Source organism: Hemiscyllium ocellatum, unplaced genomic scaffold, assembly GCF_020745735.1.
Source record: "Hemiscyllium ocellatum isolate sHemOce1 unplaced genomic scaffold, sHemOce1.pat.X.cur. scaffold_1333_pat_ctg1, whole genome shotgun sequence".
NCBI classification, from domain to species: Eukaryota; Metazoa; Chordata; class Chondrichthyes; order Orectolobiformes; family Hemiscylliidae; genus Hemiscyllium; species Hemiscyllium ocellatum.
This window is the reverse complement of record NW_026867745.1, coordinates 106,906-115,918: the sequence shown is the minus strand read 5'-3', so window position 1 is coordinate 115,918 and position 9,013 is coordinate 106,906. Positions and strand designations below refer to the sequence as shown.

The window sequence follows — 9,013 nt, the reverse complement described above, 5'->3', positions numbered from 1 at the left end:
CTACGTCTGTACGTAAAGATTATTCACGCAGACGATCGCCCAAGGCTGGAACTGGCTTCAGCTCCCTGTGCCACCAGGCAGCCGTACTAACCACTGATCCACTGTGCCACCCGTACGATTTGGAACGTTTTGTCATCATTTGCGGTGCAAGTAGCGAAACAGTTGTCAGTTTGTCAACTGGGTCGGATTATAATGTTGTCAGCGATCTGCAGCAATGTGAACGGAGATGTCGAATCGAGCTGCTGGTGGTGATGAGGCACGCTTGCAGCGTGACATGTTTACACGGAGATCAGCTCCCTCCCCATTCTCCACAGAGAGTCGGATACAAGTAGAGAGGATATTGAAAGTGGACGATAAAGAAAGGGTGCACGGACGTAATTCGCTTTTCGCAACTTTTCGGATTGATGCGGAATGCCGAGGAGCGAATCCTGTACGGGAGGGAAACGATGATTGGCATTTATGGGCAAGCTACACCAACACAAGGGAGGCAATGAATAGGATCTTTCCGTCAAGGCCAACATTTCTCGCCCATGCCGAGATCAGCCTGGTGGTGAGCTGCTCTCTCGAACCGCTGCAGTCCAAGTGCTGTCGTAGCCCCGCGATGCTGTTTGGGCGGGATTCCCGATTTTGACCCGGTAACACCGGAGGAACAAGGACATATTTGCAATTCAGGACAGCGAGTGCCTCGGCGCGGGGGAGAACTTGCGAATGGTGGTGTTCCCGTGGATCTGCTGCCGTCATCCTTCGAGGCTGCGTTGGCCATGGGTTTACAAGGTGCTGCCTGAGGAATTCTGTGAATCTTGTAGATGCCGGGGAATGAATGACCCTGCCGGGGGAATGAATGACCCTGCCGCCGCCGCTGTCCCCGATCACCGGGAGAAACCTCTCTGCAGTCGACCTGACGTGCAGTGGCTCCGGCCCGTGCCATCTGATTGGTCGTCAGCGCGACCTACGCGGCTACGTAACAGAAAACCACGGGTAAAGCACAGCGACTGCTGCAGAGTGATCTTCCGGTCTGGTTGGATATCTGGAAGGAAGGTAGACGGTAAGGGAATAAAGGAACTTTGAATATCATCAAACTGATGGAAAGGATAGTCGGCAAATATGACCTCCACCGTTGGAGTATTAATGTGCTATCGCTTCTCGGCCTTTTGGCTTGGAATATGTGTAGTTTCGTTCTTATCAGTTTAATCGCTGATATCTCCCGAAGGTGGGAGTGTTTGTATAAATGGATTTTTGGAGCAGGGAGATGGCTTAAGGGCTTGCTCTGTCCTCTCCATGTATCAGCCTGGTATTGCAGTGTTTCCAGGAATGGTGCACCCAACGCTTACCCAAGTTCAAAAGCAGGTGAATGCAATGTGAATCTCTTGCCTTTGCTAGTTTGCCGTGTTGATGGCAGTCAGTGATTGTTGCATCTATGTCTTTTCAGTTGCAGGAAACTATCGTCTTTTGTTACGGTTTTCTGTCTTATGAACCTGCTCTGCAGTTACCTGATGAAGGTGCAGCACGCTGAAAGCCAGGACAGGGGTAACCCCAACGTGCTACAGGGAACATTCTGGAACCAGGGGCCTGCCAGGAAGGTAACTTGCCAATTTGAATGAATGGATTTGCCCTTGTCTGCCGTTTTGGGCTTCTGCGGTCGTTCTGGAACGTATCCCACCGATGGTACGGCGGTGGCGGGGGGTGGGGTGACTGCTGTAATTTCAAAGAACCCCGTTGGGCTGAACCTGGTGTTGTGGGATTTTTAACACAGTCAATCAGGTTGTGGGATCCCATGACTCAGCAATGTCAAATGGCTATCAGATCAGCCCCCACAGCCCCTTCCCAACCCCCCCGCCTCCCCCCCCACCCCCGAGGCAACAAATTTATCCTAATATTTTCTTGAACAAGGAAGAAATGTCTTTAGTCGGTTTCCTGAATAGAGTGAAACCCCCATCTCTGTTGGTTTCTTCGCAAACTACTGTACGGAAGCGACCTGCTTTAGTAGCTACGTCTGTACGTAAAGATTATTCACGCAGACGATCGCCCAAGGCTGGAACTGGCTTCAGCTCCCTGGTGCCACCAGGCAGCCGTACTAACCACTGATCCACTGTGCCACCCGTACGATTTGGAACGATTTGTCATCATTTGCGGTGCAAGTAGCGAAACAGTTGTCAGTTTGTCAACTGGGTCGGATTATACTGTTGTCAGCGATCTGCAGCAATGTGAACGGAGATGTCGAATCGAGCTGCTGGTGTGATGAGGCGCGCTTGCAGCGTGACATGTTTACACGGGGAGATCAGCTCCCTCCCCATTCTCCACAGAGAGTCGGATACAAGTAGAGAGGATATTGAAAGTGGACGATAAAGAAAGGGTGCACGGACGTAATTCGCTTTTCGCAACTTTTCGGATTGATGCGGAATGCCGAGGAGCGAATCCTGTACGTGAGGGAAACGATGATTGGCATTTATGGGCAAGCTACACCAACACAAGGGAGGCAATGAATAGGATCTTTCCGTCAAGGCCAACATTTCTCGCCCATGCCGAGATCAGCCTGGTGTGAGCTGCTCTCTCGAACCGCTGCAGTCCAAGTGCTGTCGGTAGCCCCGCGATGCTGTTTGGGCGGGGATTCCCGATTTTGACCCGGTAACACCGGAGGAACAAGGACATATTTGCAATTCAGGACAGCGAGTGCCTCGGCGGGGGGAGAACTTGCGAATGGTGGTGTTCCCGTGGATCTGCTGCCGTCATCCTTCGAGGCTGCGTTGGCCATGGTTTGCAAGGTGCTGCCTGAGGAATTCTGGTGAATCTTGTAGATGCCGGGGGGAATGAATGACCCTGCCGCCGCTGTCCCCGATCACCGGGAGAAACCTCTCTGCAGTCGACCTGACGTGCGGTGGCTCCGGCCCGTGCCATCTGATTGGTCGTCAGCGCGACCTACGCGGCTACGTAACAGATGGACAGAAAAGCACGGGGAAAGCACAGCGACTGCTGCAGAGTGATCTCCGGTCTGGTTGGATATCTTGGAAGGAAGGTAGACGGTAAGGGAAAAAGGAACTTTGAATATCATCAAACTGATGGAAAGGATAGTCGGCAAATATGACCTCCACCGTTGGAGTATTAATGTGCTATCGCTTCTCGGCCTTTTGGCTTGGAATATGTGTAGTTTCTGTTCTTATCAGTTTAATCGCTGATATCTCCCGAAGGTGGGAGTGTTTGTATTAAATGGATTTTGGAGCAGGGAGATGGCTTAAGGGCTTGCTCTGTCCTCTCCATGTATCAGCCTGGTATTGCAGTGTTTCCAGAATGGTGCACCCAACGCTTACCCAAGTTCAAAAGCAGGTGAATGCAATGTGAATCTCTTGCCTTTGCTAGTTTGCCGTGTTGATGGCAGTCAGTGATTGTTGCATCTATTGTCTTTTCAGTTGCAGGAAACTATCGTCTTTTGTTACGGGTTTTCTGTCTTATGAACCTGCTCTGCAGTTACCTGATGAAGGTGCAGCACGCTGAAAGCCAGGACAGGGGTAACCCCAACGTGCTACAGGAACATTCTGGAACCAGGGGCCTGCCAGGAAGGTAACTTGCCAATTTGAATGAATGATTTGCCCTTGTCTGCCGTTTTGGCTTCTGCGGTCGTTCTTGGAACGTATCCCACCGATGGTACGGCGGTGGCGGGGGTGGGGTGACTGCTGTAATTTCAAAGAACCCCGTTGGGCTGAACCCTGGTGTTGTGGGATTTTTAACACAGTCAAATCAGGTTGTGGGATCCCATGACTCAGCCAATGTCAAATGGCTATCAGATCAGCCCCCACAGCCCCTTCCCAACCCCCCCGCCTCCCCCCCCACCCCCGAGGCAACAAATTTATCCTAATATTTTCTTGAACAAGAAAGAAATGTCTTTAGTCTGTTTCCTGAATAGAGTGAAACCCCCATCTCTGTTTGTTTCTTCGCAAACTACTGTACGGAAGCGACCTGCTTTAGTAGCTAATCTGTACGTAAAGATTATTCACGCAGACGATCGCCCAAGGCTGGAACTGGCTTCAGCTCCCTGGTGCCACCAGGCAGCCGTACTAACCACTGATCCACTGTGCCACCCGTACGATTGGAACGATTTGTCATCATTTGCGGTGCAAGTAGCGAAACAGTTGTCGTTTGTCAACTGGGTCGGATTATAATGTTGTCAGCGATCTGCAGCAATGTGAACGGAGATGTCGAATCGAGCTGCTGGTGGTGATGAGGCGCGCTTGCAGCGTGACATGTTTACACGGGAGATCAGCTCCCTCCCCATTCTCCACAGAGAGTCGGATACAAGTAGAGAGGATATTGAAAGTGGACGATAAAGAAAGGGTGCACGGACGTAATTCGCTTTTCGCAACTTTTCGGATTGATGCGGAATGCCGAGGAGCGAATCCTGTACGTGAGGGAAACGATGATTGGCATTTATGGGCAAGCTACACCAACACAAGGGGAGGCAATGAATAGGATCTTCCGTCAAGGCCAACATTTCTCGCCCATGCCGAGATCAGCCTGGTGGTGAGCTGCTCTCTCGAACCGCTGCAGTCCAAGTGCTGTCGGTAGCCCCGCGATGCTGTTTGGGCGGGATTCCCGATTTTGACCCGGTAACACCGGAGGAACAAGGACATATTTGCAATTCAGGACAGCGAGTGCCTCGGCGCGGGGGAGAACTTGCGAATGGTGGTGTTTCCCGTGGATCTGCTGCCGTCATCCTTCGAGGCTGCGTTGGCCATGGGTTTGCAAGGTGCTGCCTGAGGAATTCTGGTGAATCTTGTAGATGCCGGGGGAATGAATGACCCTGCCGGGGGATGAATGACCCTGCCGCCGCCGCTGTCCCCGATCACCGGAGAAACCTCTCTGCAGTCGACCTGACGTGCAGTGGCTCCGGCCCGTGCCATCTGATTGGTCGTCAGCGCGACCTACGCGGCTACGTAACAGAAAACCACGGGTAAAGCACAGCGACTGCTGCAGAGTGATCTTCCGGTCTGGTTGGATATCTTGGAAGGAAGGTAGACGGTAAGGGAATAAAGGAACTTTGAATATCATCAAACTGATGGAAAGGATAGTCGGCAAATATGACCTCCACCGTTGGAGTATTAATGTGCTATCGCTTCTCGGCCTTTGGCTTGGAATATGTGTAGTTTCTGTTCTTATCAGTTTAATCGCTGATATCTCCCGAAGGTGGGAGTGTTTGTATTAAATGGATTTTTGGAGCAGGGAGATGGCTTAAGGGCTTGCTCTGTCCTCTCCATGTATCAGCCTGGTATTGCAGTGTTTCCAGGAATGTGCACCCAACGCTTACCCAAGTTCAAAAGCAGGTGAATGCAATGTGAATCTCTTGCCTTTGCTAGTTTGCCGTGTTGATGGCAGTCAGTGATTGTTGCATCTATTGTCTTTTCAGTTGCAGGAAACTATCGTCTTTTGTTACGGGTTTTCTGTCTTATGAACCTGCTCTGCAGTTACCTGATGAAGGTGCAGCACGCTGAAAGCCAGGACAGGGTAACCCCAACGTGCTACAGGGAACATTCTGGACCAGGGGCCTGCCAGGAAGGTAACTTGCCAATTGAATGAATGGATTTGCCCTTGTCTGCCGTTTTGGGCTTCTGCGGTCGTTCTTGAACGTATCCCACCGATGGTACGGCGGTGGCGGGGGGTGGGGTGACTGCTGTAATTTCAAAGAACCCCGTTGGGCTGAACCTGGTGTTGTGGGATTTTTAACACAGTCAAATCAGGTTGTGGATCCCATGACTCAGCCAATGTCAAATGGCTATCAGATCAGCCCCACAGCCCCTTCCCAACCCCCCCGCCTCCCCCCCCAACCCCGAGGCAACAAATTTATCCTAATATTTTCTTGAACAAGAAGAAATGTCTTTGGTCTGTTTCCTGAATAGAGTGAAACCCCCATCTCTGTTTGTTTCTTCGCAAACTACTGTACGGAAGCGACCTGCTTTAGTAGCTACGTCTGTACGTAAAGATTATTCACGCAGACGATCGCCCAAGGCTGAACTGGCTTCAGCTCCCTGGTGCCACCAGGCAGCCGTACTAACCACTGATCCACTGTGCCACCCGTACGATTTGGAACGATTTGTCATCATTTGCGGTGCAAGTAGCGAAACAGTTGTCAGTTTGTCAACTGGTCGGATTATAATGTTGTCAGCGATCTGCAGCAATGTGAACGGAGATGTCGAATCGAGCTGCTGGTGGTGATGAGGCCGCTTGCAGCGTGACATGTTTACACGGGGAGATCAGCTCCCTCCCCATTCTCCACAGAGAGTCGGATACAAGTAGAGAGGATATTGAAAGTGGACGATAAAGAAAGGGTGCACGGACGTAATTCGCTTTTCGCAACTTTCGGATTGATGCGGAATGCCGAGGAGCGAATCCTGTACGTGAGGGAAACGATGATTGGCATTTATGGGCAACTACACCAACACAAGGGGAGGCAATGAATAGGATCTTTCCGTCAAGGCCAACATTTCTCGCCCATGCCGAGATCAGCCTGGTGTGAGCTGCTCTCTCGAACCGCTGCAGTCCAAGTGCTGTCGGTAGCCCCGCGATGCTGTTTGGGCGGGGATTCCCGATTTTGACCCGGTAACACCGGAGGAACAAGACATATTTGCAATTCAGGACAGCGAGTGCCTCGGCGCGGGGGGAGAACTTGCGAATGGTGGTGTTCCCGTGGATCTGCTGCCGTCATCCTTCGAGGCTGCGTTGGCCATGGGTTTGCAAGGTGCTGCCTGAGGAATTCTGGTGAATCTTGTAGATGCCGGGGAATGAATGACCCTGCCGGGGAATGAATGACCCTGCCGCCGCCGCTGTCCCCGATCACCGGAGAAACCTCTCTGCAGTCGACCTGACGTGCGGTGGCTCCGGCCCGTGCCATCTGATTGGTCGTCAGCGCGACCTACGCGGCTACGTACAGATGGACAGAAAAGCACGGGGAAAGCACAGCGACTGCTGCAGAGTGATCTTCCGGTCTGGTTGGATATCTTGGAAGGAAGGTAGACGGTAAGGGAATAAAGGAACTTTGAATATCATCAAACTGATGGAAAGGATAGTCGGCAAATATGACCTCCACCGTTGGAGTATTAATGTGCTATCGCTTCTCGGCCTTTTGGCTTGGAATATGTGTAGTTTCTGTTCTTATCAGTTTAATCGCTGATATCTCCCGAAGGTGGAGTGTTTGTATTAAATGGATTTTTGGAGCAGGGAGATGGCTTAAGGGCTTGCTCTGTCCTCTCCATGTATCAGCCTGGTATTGCAGTGTTTCCAGAATGGTGCACCCAACGCTTACCCAAGTTCAAAAGCAGGTGAATGCAATGTGAATCTCTTGCCTTTGCTAGTTTGCCGTGTTGATGGCAGTCAGTGATTGTTGCATCTATTGTCTTTTCAGTTGCAGGAAACTATCGTCTTTTGTTACGGTTTTCTGTCTTATGAACCTGCTCTGCAGTTACCTGAGAAGGTGCAGCACGCTGAAAGCCAGGACAGGGGTAACCCCAACGTGCTACAGGGAACATTCTGGAACCAGGGGCCTGCCAGGAAGGTAACTTGCCAATTTGAATGAATGGATTTGCCCTTGTCTGCCGTTTTGGGCTTCTGCGGTCGTTCTTGAACGTATCCCACCGATGGTACGGCGGTGGCGGGGGGTGGGGTGACTGCGTAATTTCAAAGAACCCCGTTGGGCTGAACCCTGGTGTTGTGGGATTTTTAACACAGTCAAATCAGGTTGTGGGATCCCATGACTCAGCCAATGTCAAATGCTATCAGATCAGCCCCCACAGCCCCTTCCCAACCCCCCCCCCCCCCCCAACCCCGAGGCAACAAATTTATCCTAATATTTTCTTGAACAAGAAAGAAATGTCTTTGGTCTGTTTCCTGAATAGAGTGAAACCCCCATCTCTGTTTGTTTCTTCGCAAACTACTGTACGGAAGCGACCTGCTTTAGTAGCTACGTCTGCACGTAAAGATTATTCACGCAGACGATCGCCCAAGGCTGGAACTGGCTTCAGCTCCCTGGTGCCACCAGGCAGCCGTACTAACCACTGATCCACTGTGCCACCCGTACGATTTGGAACGATTTGTCATCATTTGCGGTGCAAGTAGCGAAACAGTTGTCAGTTTGTCAACTGGGTCGGATTATAATGTTGTCAGCGATCTGCAGCAATGTGAACGGAGATGTCGAATCGAGCTGCTGGTGTGATGAGGCGCGCTTGCAGCGTGACATGTTTACACGGGGATCAGCTCCCTCCCCATTCTCCACAGAGAGTCGGATACAAGTAGAGAGGATATTGAAAGTGGACGATAAAGAAAGGGTGCACGGACGTAATTCGCTTTTCGCAACTTTCGGATTGATGCGGAATGCCGAGGAGCGAATCCTGTACGTGAGGGAAACGATGATTGGCATTTATGGGCAAGCTACACCAACACAAGGGGAGGCAATGAATAGGATCTTTCCGTCAAGGCCAACATTTCTCGCCCATGCCGAGATCAGCCTGGTGTGAGCTGCTCTCTCGAACCGCTGCAGTCCAAGTGCTGTCGGTAGCCCCGCGATGCTGTTTGGGCGGGATTCCCGATTTTGACCCCGTAACACCGGAGGAACAAGGACATATTTGCAATTCAGGACAGCGAGTGCCTCGGCGGGGGGAGAACTTGCGAATGGTGGTGTTCCCGTGGATCTGCTGCCGTCATCCTTCGAGGCTGCGTTGGCCATGGGTTTGCAAGGTGCTGCCTGAGGAATTCTGGTGAATCTTGTAGATGCCGGGGGAATGAATGACCCTGCCGCCGCCGCTGTCCCCGATCACCGGGAGAAACCTCTCTGCAGTCGACCTGACGTGCGGTGGCTCCGCCCGTGCCATCTGATTGGTCGTCAGCGCGACCTACGCGGCTACGTACGTAACAGAAAACCACGGGGAAAGCACAGCGACTGCTGCAGAGTGATCTTCCGGTCTGGTTGGATATCTTGGAAGGAAGGTAGACGGTAAGGGAATAAAGGAACTTTGAATATCATCAAACTGATGGA

General features: G+C 51.6%; 4 non-coding genes across 4 annotated transcripts; all 4 read left to right on the top strand.

Annotated features, from left to right (window-relative positions):
* The first annotated feature begins 1,135 nt into the window (after nt 1-1,135).
* LOC132809757 (U2 spliceosomal RNA) lies at nt 1,136-1,325 on the top strand. Its single transcript, XR_009642502.1, has one exon. It is a non-coding gene; the product is annotated as a U2 spliceosomal RNA (small nuclear RNA).
* A 1,784-nt stretch (nt 1,326-3,109) lies between these two features.
* On the top strand, nt 3,110-3,299 carry LOC132809761 (U2 spliceosomal RNA). Its single transcript, XR_009642507.1, has one exon. It is a non-coding gene; the product is annotated as a U2 spliceosomal RNA (small nuclear RNA).
* Nucleotides 3,300-5,100: 1,801 nt separating this feature from the next.
* On the top strand, nt 5,101-5,290 carry LOC132809760 (U2 spliceosomal RNA). Its single transcript, XR_009642506.1, has one exon. It is a non-coding gene; the product is annotated as a U2 spliceosomal RNA (small nuclear RNA).
* Nucleotides 5,291-7,092: 1,802 nt separating this feature from the next.
* Nucleotides 7,093-7,282, top strand: LOC132809755 (U2 spliceosomal RNA). The gene has a single exon (XR_009642500.1). It is a non-coding gene; the product is annotated as a U2 spliceosomal RNA (small nuclear RNA).
* Nucleotides 7,283-9,013: the final 1,731 nt, after the last annotated feature.